Source organism: Rattus rattus, chromosome X, assembly GCF_011064425.1.
Source record: "Rattus rattus isolate New Zealand chromosome X, Rrattus_CSIRO_v1, whole genome shotgun sequence".
Classification (NCBI taxonomy): Eukaryota; Metazoa; Chordata; class Mammalia; order Rodentia; family Muridae; genus Rattus; species Rattus rattus.
Genome location: NC_046172.1, coordinates 52,635,395 through 52,646,810, shown reverse-complemented (window position 1 = coordinate 52,646,810; position 11,416 = coordinate 52,635,395). Strand labels below are relative to the sequence as shown.

The 11,416-nt window shown below is 36.5% G+C and overlaps 1 pseudogene; it reads right to left on the bottom strand.

Annotated features, from left to right (window-relative positions):
• Window positions 1-784: 784 nt before the first annotated feature.
• LOC116888738 lies at window positions 785-10,840 on the bottom strand (annotated as a pseudogene).
• Window positions 10,841-11,416: the final 576 nt, after the last annotated feature.

Genomic DNA, 11,416 nt, shown 5'->3' with positions numbered 1-11,416 from the left:
GTGTGGGCCTCACCATGACCACACATCAGGGTTAGTATACACTAGGTTATTCCATGTGTTCCTGGCAGGGAACACAAGCTCTGTAAAGAACATAATGGACACATAGAAGACAAGACTGGGGCCCACCTCCAGCTTCCACTTAAAGAACAGGGAATCAGTTCTATTGTCCAGACATTTATGCAGGGCATCCGCTCAGGAAGCTTCCTGGTCTGGCAAAAACAAGTCTAGTCTCCAGAGTTGCCCAGCACACCAAAGCCAGACAGCTGTTCACAATTTCCATTTTAATATAAATGGGGTTCTGTCCCTGATAACTTCAGTTGGAGAATTACATAGCTTGATTAGACATTAGCATTTAGTAAAATTCACTTTAAGATTATAGAACATTTAAATAACAAAAATAAATCTTTTAATTAAAAAGAGTATGTGAGCAGCCCAGTAATGTCCAGAAACCCAAATCCACAGGCAGGGAGATCTCCGCTGAGCCTAATTATTACATGAGCTATGAGGCTCCAGGCACTTTGATACAGAATTTTCTGACTTCTGGATAATTTCCTGCTTAGCAGAAGACATTAGAAAAGAGGTTGTAATGAGCCATACCACTCAGGATGTTCATGGCCTTCTGCAGAAGACAGTGGTATTACCTGAGAGGCAGACACTCTCTGCAGGGAGCCCTGGCTATCATTTAAAGAGGTAGGCACCCAAGAAAGTTGTAAGAGATGTGCATCAGCTATCATGTGAGGATTAAAAACTCAAATGGAATCTTCCTTAGGCCCGTTTGCATGTTCTAATGATTGCTGGTATGGTTAAAACAGCCAGACTCTCTTGTAATACACCCCAGGCAAGGCTAGGCTGAACTCCTTCCACCATTCTGTGGAATCATTGAGCTCAGCCGTTCCTGGCTAAACTCTAGTTGTGGTACAGGCAGGCCTTGTGGCCTTGGCTCCTGGTCCTCTGTGCTCCAGGACAGGAGTGCAGGGGTGGTTAGCATGTAGCCACTGCACTCATGTCCACCTGCTTCTGACCACCTGCAAGCCAGCTTCAGTGTCACCTGCTGCTGACAGCATCTCTGTCCTGTACTGCCTCCCAGGCCACCCAGAAGCCTACTGTTTACATTTTCAATAAAATTTTAGACACCAATGTTTTTATGCAATTCATCATTAGAAGAAAGTCATTGCCACTTAATTTTATATAGAAAAATAGCATAAATCAAATCTTCTAAGTGCAAATTAGAGCATGATAAAAACACTGGTGTGTAATAGCAGTCACTTTGCTAAGTAAAGGGCATGATTATGAAACATTTAGGAGAAAATTAAATTACTTTTTAAGTTTTAAATGTAGGTGGAAAAAATTCTACAAAGTATTTGATCAAGACTTGAAAAGAGTTTACCTGCTGATAATGAAAAGTTCACTTTGATCCTTTTGGCCAGAAAAGTAATTATAGTCTTTAATTTCAATAAAGCAATCTTCTACATTGGACTAAAGAAAAGGATAGAGAAATTATAATATTTTAAAATATATTTGATAAGATTGGGAAAAGGTACTTTTGCTTATTAAAGTACATTGATTTATTCATCTGTAGAACAAAAATTATAGTACAAAATAGTAGTAATAAATGTTCTTAGTTTCATTTTTATTGTGAATTCAACTACCTTTATCTTGTTTTTATTCCTGTCCTTCAGAAATGTTTTTTAAAATATAGGTGGTGTTCTTGCAGCAATGTTTATCATTTACATTTTTATTGAAGTTTGAGGAGCAATAAGGGCTTTAAATATTTTTTTCACCTAGCATGAAACAACAGGAAAAAAACATCAATCACTCTCCTCATGTAAGCATATATATTCAAAGAATGCACTTCATGTTTTGTTTCTAGGTACTAGTGTTATACCTTAAGTAATGGTGCTCATGGGAATCAGGCAGGATATGGACATCACTTTATTAGAATTAGATGAATAATATCATAACAGAAGGACATAGTTAATTTGTAGTTTTTCACAAACTCCCAAAGTCACATTTCTCTATTCTTACTTACAGAAGCTGCAAACATTTAAATATTGAATAGATTCGAGTGATATTATTTCCTGTCAGCATTGTACTTGTCCTTTGTATCAAGTTCGTAACTTGCTCAGCTTTTTGATGAAAGTAGTTGAAACAAAAATAAGGCCTATTTTATTAAGGTTCAAGATGACTACATCAGACCAAATAGTTCATAGACCACATATAGTCTTAATGATTCATTTCCAAAGAAATAAGGACATAGTGACAACAACCTAGATTGCCAGTAAGCCAAGTAAAAATCAAAAGTACTGGATTAAAAAATATGTTATGAATTTTGTTCCTATTGCCTGTGAAATGGGTAGATGATAAGAAAACAATTCTCATCAAAATTAGACTTGTGAGGGCTTAGTTGGTCTGACTAGTAAATTTACTTTCCCCAATTCTTAATTTCTAAATAACATATGTTACTTTACCTGATTTTATCTGATTTATTGAAAATATTAAAAACTTCATTTTATATGTATGTCAATAAATTATACAATCAATCTTATTTTTCAGCTATATTTTTAATGCTACTATCTACATATCTCTTATATATGTTGGTTTGTGAATGTTTATGTTATTAATTCTCTCATATATTGCATCCTGACTTACTTTCCTCTCCCTTCCTTTCCCTTTCAGTCTCTCTTCCCTACCACACTTCTCTACCAGACCCATTCCCATCTGCCACCCCTCAGAAAAGAGCACACCTCTTTGAGACATCAAACAAACACAGCATAATGAGCTACAATAAGACTAGGTATATACCTTGTCCAGGGAAATTATTTCAAACAAACTTTTCTTATAATATTATGTACAATACTATACCATACTATTAAGTACATTTATATTTCCAAATGATTATGTCTCATCTCTCTGGGTAGATAAAAAAAATTAATTTTAATTTCTTGTGACTTGCCAATAAGTTAGATTTTCATTGGATGAATCTCTTAGGAAAATATTTCATGGTAGTGAGTTTCAAACAAAATTCAATGTAAAACAATGATCTAGGTATAGATGTAAAAAGCAGTTTTTGTGGCAACATGTTGCCACTATGTGTAAAACTGCTTTCTGATCATCTGAACAACCTCCGTCCAATGCCCGTAATCCATTGAGGAGAAAAAAGAGAATGTCTCAGGAAGTTGTCCTATGCTCAACATGTCACATGTACACACTTATACATACACACAAACCAACACATACAAACACACATATACAAGCAAAACCACAATATACATCCACTAAATAAAATTAAAATTTAAAAGATCTTTTAAATCAGGTAAGATACTATATTGAAACCCTGAGAATGGTCATACACAACTTCCATGCATGCTGAGTCTTCTGGGACACCCCAGCTATACTGAGCAGTCTGCTAGATCCTACAGACCTCCATTCTTTTGCCAACTCATCTTTATCAGACCTGTGAATACTGAAAGATATATATATATATGTATATATGTATATATGTATGTATACATATATATGTATATGTATATATACTGAACTATATATACATGCTAATCTGGAACCATACAGCCAAATTATACCCATTAGAGGCCTGCCACAACAGGACTATCAAGGTTAACACAAACCCCCTCCCAATAACTACTACAACAGGAACATCAAAGTACCAAATCCATCTAGATGTCTAAAGGCCCTCAAAAGAACACATCAGCAAAAGTCAGGCCAATATGACACCTTCAGAGTACTACCACCCTACTACAGAAACCCCTGGATATCCAAACACAATCAAAGAACAAGAGAATGGCACTAAATACAACTTTATAAAGATAAAGGAGGCCTTTAATGGGGAAACAAATAAATCACTTATAGAAATATAAGAAAATAAATTCAAATAGATAATGATCATTAAAGAGGAAGCAAGTAAATCCCTTAAAAATAGAGCAAAATCAAATTAAACAAGGGGAAGGAAATAAACAAAACTATTTGAGACCTGAGAATGGAAACAGAATCAATAAAGGAAACAAAAACTGAGGGATTCTTGGAGATGGGAAACCTAGGGAAGAAAACAGGAGCAACAAATGCAAGCCTCACCGACAGAACATAGGAGATGAAAGAGCAAATCAAAGGCATAGAAGATACAATAAAAGAAATTGATATGTCAGTCAAAGAAATTGCTAAATATAAAAAATTCATGGCACAAAGTATCCAGGACATCTGGAATAACATGAAAAGCCCTAACACAAGAAGAAATGAGAATATAAGAAAATGAAGAGTACCAGCTTTAAGGCCCAGAAAATATTTTCAACAAAATCATAGAAGTAAAGGTTCCCAATATAAAGAAAGAGATGCATATAAACATGAGAAGCTTATAGAATCAGAATGAACAAAACCACCCCCAAAATAAACCTCCTTCTATATAATAATCCAAATACAAAATCTACAGAACAAAGTAAGAATATTAAAAGCAGCAATAGAAAAATGTCAGGTATCATACAAAGGCAGACATATCAAAATTATATCGGACTTCTCAATAGATATTCGAAAAGCAGAATACCTGTAACCTCGCAAAAACCACAGATGCCAACCTAGATTACTAAACCCAAAATTCTCAATCTCTATGGATCAAGAAAACAAGATGTTTCAAGACAAATTCCAATTTAAACAATATCTATCCACAAATCCAGCCCCACAGAAAGTACTAGAAAGAAAACTCCATCCTAAGGAGGATAATTACATTTAAGAAAACATAGAAAATAAATAATTCCAGACCAACAAAAGCAAGGGAAGCACACAGAAACACACACACACACACACACACACACACACACACACACACACACACACACACTAACATCAACAACATCAAAAAATCGTTGGTCATTAATATCTCTCAATGTCAATGAAATGAATTCCTGAATAAAAAGACACAGGCTAACAGGATGGAAGCAAAACAGGATCCATCATTCTGCCGTATATAAAAACACACCTCAGCAATAAAGATAGACATATCCTCAAAGTAAAGAGCTTGGGGAAAAAGTTTCAAGGCAAATGTACCCAATCAAACTGGAGTAGCCATTCTAATATATAATACTTTCCACCAAAATTAATCAAGAGACAGGGAAAGACATTTCATACTCATAATTTACAATTTGTAAAATAAATATTGCTAAAGCATAAATCACACATCAAGTCCTACCCATTAATAGTGGGAGACTTCAACATCCAACTCTCACCAATTGACAGGTCATCTAGAGAAAAACTAAACAGAAATAATGAAACTAACAGATATTTTTAATCAAATAGACCTAACAGAGATCTGTAGAATATTTCACCTGAACACAAAAGAATATATTTCCTTCTCAGCATCTCATGGATCCTTCTCCGAAATTGACCATATAGTCAGTCACAAAGCAAGGCTGAACAGATGAAAGAAAATTGAAATAATGCCTTGTATCTTCTCAGATGACTATGGATTGCAGCTGGACTTTAACAATAACAAAAACACCAGAACACCTACACAATCATAGAAATGAACAACTCTACTACTCAGTAATCTCTGGGTCAGGGAAAATGTAAAGGAAGAAATTCAACTTCTTAGAATTTGAAGAAAATGAAGGGGACACAATTTATGGGACACAATGAAAGCAGTGCTAAGAGGAAAGTTCATAACACTAAATGACTACACTAAAAAAAAAATTAGAAAGCTCTCATACTAACACTTTAAAAGTATACCTAGGAAAAAATGAAACAAGCATCCTGAAGAAGAGTAGAAGGCAGGACATAATAGAATCAGAGCTGAAATCAATCAGTCAGAAACGAATAAGCAAACAAACAAGCAAAAAAAAAAAAATTAAGAAAACCAAGAGCTGGTTCTTTGAGAAAATCAGCATAATAGACAAAGCCTTAACCAAACTAACCAAAAGTCAGAGGAAAGTGTCCAAATAAACAAAATCAGAAATGAAATGGGAAACATAACAACATACACTGAGGAATTTCAAAGAATCATTATGTCTTACTTCAAAAGCCTGTACTCCACAAAATTGGAAAGTCTTAATGAAATGAATGATTTCTTAGACAGATGCCACTCACCAAAGTTAACTCAAGATCAGGTAAACCATGCAAATAGCCCTATGACCCCTAAAGAAATAGAAGCAGTCATTAAATTTCCCAACCAAAAACAAAAAACAGAAAACAAAAAACAAAAAACAAACAAACAAACAAACAAAAAACCCAAAAACAACAATAACAAAAAAACGCCCAAAGCCAGATGGTTTTAGTGCCGAACTCTACCAGACTTTCACAGAAGAGTTAATGTGAATATGCATCAACTATTGCGCAAAATAGAAACATAAGGACCAAACTGTCGCGCCCAACCTCGACCAGCAAGGAAGACACGACCAGCGAAGATCTTCTTCAAGCAGTTTTACTCTGGAACCTAGATACAATCTTCTGACCCCGGGGAGCCCCCGCACCACTCTTAAATAGCTAGCACTGGCCAATCCTAGCAAGCCACATGGGTCATGCAGATAGGCTGTCACTATGCGAACGTTAGCAGGCCAGGCAGTCATAGCCAAATAAGGACTTGCTTGCTACAAGGAGCACTCACCATTGGGAGGGTGGAAGGCGGAAACCAGCATCATCTTTGAGGCACGGCACGTCGCAGCTCCCTACACCCAACAAAAAAAGAGAAATTCAGACTGATTTCTCTTCTAAACATTGATGCATAAACACTCAATAAAATACACATGAACTGAATCCAGGAACACATCAGAAACATCATTTACCATGGTCAAGTAGGCTTCATCCCAGGGTTGCAGGAATGGCTCAAAATACAAAGTACTTCAATCACATATTTGTGTCTTTAGATCCTTAAAAAGCCTTTGACAAAATCCAACAACCCTTTATGTTAAAGGTATAAATCAAGGATACAAGAAATATACCTAAAAGTAAGCATAGCAATAGTCAACTAAGAGTCAACATCAAACAAAATCAGTGTAGAGGAAATTAAAACACTTCCACTAAAATCAAGGACAACACCATCCACTATCTTTATATGTATTCAACATAGTACATGAAATTAGCCAGAGCCATAAAAAAAAAATTAAAGGATACCAAGGGGATCCAAACTGGAAAGGAAAAATTCAAAATATTGCTGTTTGTGGCTAATACAGTAGTATATATAAGCAACCGCAAAAATTCTACCAGAGAAATCATACAGCAGATAAACAATGTCAGCAAAGAGGCTCAGTACAAAAATAACTCAATGAAATTAGCAGCCCTTCTTTATTCAAATAACAGGCCAATAAAGAAATTAAGGAAAAAAACACCCTTCACAATAACCATGAATAATATAAAATATCCTGGTGTAACTCAAACCACGCAAGACAAAGACCTGTATAACAAGAACTTCAAGTCACTAAAGAAGAAATAGAGCAAGATATCAAAAGATAGAAATATTTCCCATGCTCATGGATGAGTAAGATTAACATAGATAAAGTGGCCATTTAACAAAAAAATTTACAGATACATTACAATCCCCATCAAAATTCCAACCCAGTTGTTTACAAACCTTAACTGAGCAATTCTCAACTTTGTATAGAAAAACAAAAAAATCCCAGGATGAGGAAGACCATTCTTGAACAATGAAAATAGCTAGAGGAGTCACCTATCCCTGACCTCAAGCTATACCTAGAGTAATAATTATAAAAACTCCATGGTGTACGATATTGGTATAGTGACAGAAAGTTTAATCAATGAAAATGAATCAAAGACCCTGAAATAACCCCACAATACAATGGACACTTGACTTTTAATTTAAAAAAATGCCAAAACCATACAATGGATAGAAGAAAGCATGTTAAGCAGATGGTGCTAGTCTATCTGATGCCTACATGTAGGAGAATGCAAATAGACCCATATTAATCACCTTGCACAAAACTCAACTCCAAGTAGATCAAAGACCTCAAAATAACCTGAATACACTAAATGTCATTGAAGACAAAGAAGGAAATAGCCTTGAATATATTGGTACAGGATATAACTTCCCTGGATAGAACAATGGCTCATGAAGTAAGATCAATAATTGAGAAGTGGGACCTCAAGAAACTGCAAAGCACACTCTCAATAGGACAAATGGCAACCTATGAATTGTGAAAGAATCCTTACTAATCCTACATTTGACAGAGGACAAATATTCAAAATGTATAAAGAGCTTAAAACACCAACAACACAAATATCTCAATTAAAAATGGGGCACAGAGCTAAACAGAGAATTCTCCAGAGAGGAACTTTGAACAGCCAAGAAGCACTTAAATAATATTAGTGAAATAAAAACTAAAACTACTCCGAGATTCCATATTACACCTGCCAGAATGGCTAAGACCAAAAACTCAGGTGATACTACATACTGACAAGGATGTGGAGCAAGGAGTATACTCCTCCATTGGTGATGGAAGTGCAAATTTGTACAACCACTTTGGAAATGAATTTGGTGGTTTCTCAGAATTCTGGGAATAGTTCTATCTCAAGACCCAGCCATCCCACTCCTGTTCATGCAGTCAAATGATGCTCTACCATCTGACAAAAGGTACTTGCTCCAATATGTTCATAGATGCTTTATTCATAATAGCAAGGAACTTACAGAATCTAGATGTCCCTCAACTGACGAATGGATAAAGAAAATGTGGTTCATTTTCACAATGGAATAATATCCAGCTATTAAAAACATAGACATCATGAATTTTGTAGGCAAATGGTTGGAACTTGAGACTAGCATCCTGATTGGGGTAACCAAGATTCCAAAGGACATGCATGGTATGTACGCACTTGTAAGTTTATATATGTAGCAGAGGATGGAATTGTTGGGCACAAATGGGAGAAGCCCTTGGTCCTGCCAAGGCTTGATCCCCCGAGTGTAAGGGAATGTCAGGGTGGGGAGACAGGGAAGGGTGTTGTGATGGATTGGGGAACACCCTCATAGAAGAAGGGGGAATGCAATAGGGGATTTATGGGCAGGAAATAGGGAAAGGATAACATTTGAAATGTAAATAAACATATCCAATAAAAATGATAAGGAAAAAATAAGTCAATATTAGCCATAAAATATAGCATATGGATGCTACACTCCACAGACCCAAAGATATTAAACAAGAAGAAAGGCCCGAATATGGATGCTTGAATCTCACTTAGAAGGGAATAAAATGTTCCTGGAGGGAAAGACACAGAAACCAGGGTGGTAGGGAAGGGAGGAACAACAGGTTTCAGGATCAGGCATGGGGGAGGACAGTGAAGGGCCAGATGATACGCAATGAATGGAAATCTGCATGTGACATGGATGGGGATGTGGAGAGCATTTCAATGACTGCCAGAGCTCTGGGATAGGAGAGGTACCAAAGAATCAATGTGGGTATCCTTAGTTTTGATTCGTAGACTTTGGAGATATGGAACCTGAAGAAGCCACCTCCTGTACCCAGGCAGGACCTCCAGTGGAGTAATCTGAATAACAATCCATCCACAAAACTTTTGACCTGTCTACAAGAAATGCAGTAACAGGGGTTAGAACAAAGCCTGAGGAAATGGCTAACAAATAACCAGCCCTATAATAGACCCATCCCATAGATAAACACCAATCACTGATACTATTAATGATACTCCATTATGCTTGTGGACAGGATTCAAGTATAAATGTTCTCCAGGAGTCTCCACACAGCCGCTGACTGAAACAGATGCAGAAACAGCCAAACACTGGATGGAGCTAAAGGACTCATGTGGAAAAGTTGGGGGAATGATTGCCAGCCCAAAGAAGGAAATCTACAGGAAGACCAACAGAATCAATTAACATGGACCCTTGGGGTTCTCAGTGACTGAACCACCAACCATAGCACATACATGGGTTATATGTAGCCCCCATGCCCCTACACATATGTAACAGATGTTCAGCTTGATCTTCATGTGGGTCCTGATCAATACCAGGAATGGGAGCTATCCCAAAGCTCTTGTAGGATATGTTTTTTCTAGCTGGGATGCCTTGTCTGGCCTCAGTGGGAGAGGATGCATCTAACCCTGCAGAGACTTGATGTGCCAGAGTGAAGGGATAGCTAGGGACTCCTCCACCCTCTCATAGGAGAAGGGGAGGGAGCATGCATGACAGAATGTGTAAGAGGGTTATTAGGAAGAGGGGCAGTGAGAGAGATGTAAAGTGAATAAATAAAATTAATAAAATAAAAAGAACATCAACTAAAACTGTCTCCAGAAGATCTGGCTGTAAATAGACAAGCCTGTAGTAATAAGTGATTTGTGGCAAACCGCCTAACCTATTGTGAGTGGTGCCATCCCTGGGCTGGTGGTTCTGATTTCCATTATATAAAGAAGCAGGAAGAACAAGCCATGGAGAACAAGCCAGTAAGCAGTATCCATCCATAGTTCATGCATCAGCTCCTGCCTCAAGGTATTATCTCTGTTTGAGTTCATACCCTGATGACCATTGGTAAAGATACACAGCTATAAACCTCTTTTGTATCAAGTTGCTTTGGTCATGATATTCTATAACAGCAATAGTGATCCTAACTCAGACACACCCACTGCCACTGATCTCACTTTTATAATTGCAAGGATCATTATCCAGAACATTGACTCTAGTGATCAGCTTTTTCATTGCTGCTGAGACTGTTTGGTGAAATGATATTATCCAAAGTTAACATAAACGATAAATATTCCTCCAGCGACTACCACCACTGTTGCCAAACCATAGCTCCCACAACCTCTCTGATATTGATTAGTTATGTCTGTAGCAGAGTTTCTAAGAACATTACCACTATAATCTAACAGAAACCAGGGAGTCCATTCTTTCCCCTCAGATTACATGAAGAGATTAAAGTCTTGGCCACAGCCATAATACCAGAGAAGATAGAAAAGTGGTAAAAATTGGTAAGAAAGAAATGAAACTATCATAATTCATTAGCAGAATAGCTTGTTATGTAAAAGAACTTATGGACCCTACCAGAAAATATTCAGATGTGACAAATACAGTAAACTGTAACACATAAAATCAATGTATACAACTGATCAAATTTCTGAAAGAAAAATTACTTACACAATGGCTTTAAAAATAAAATACCCATGAATAATCTTGTTAAGAAGTTGAAATATCTATACAAGAAATCTTTGATACACTAAACAAAGAAACTGAAGAAGGGAATAGAGAAGAGCTTCCATGTTGCTGGATATGCAAAACTAATATTGTGAAAGTAGCTATATTACTAAATGTGATACTTTTAGTAAGTAAGAAGAAACCAATTTCAAATGTCTCTTAAGCAAAAACAAAACAAAGCAAAGATTTGGATATTTCTGGAAATATCACAATATCTGACGTCAAATTATACTACTGTACAGACCTAGGGCCAAAGTTAGCATGAAACTA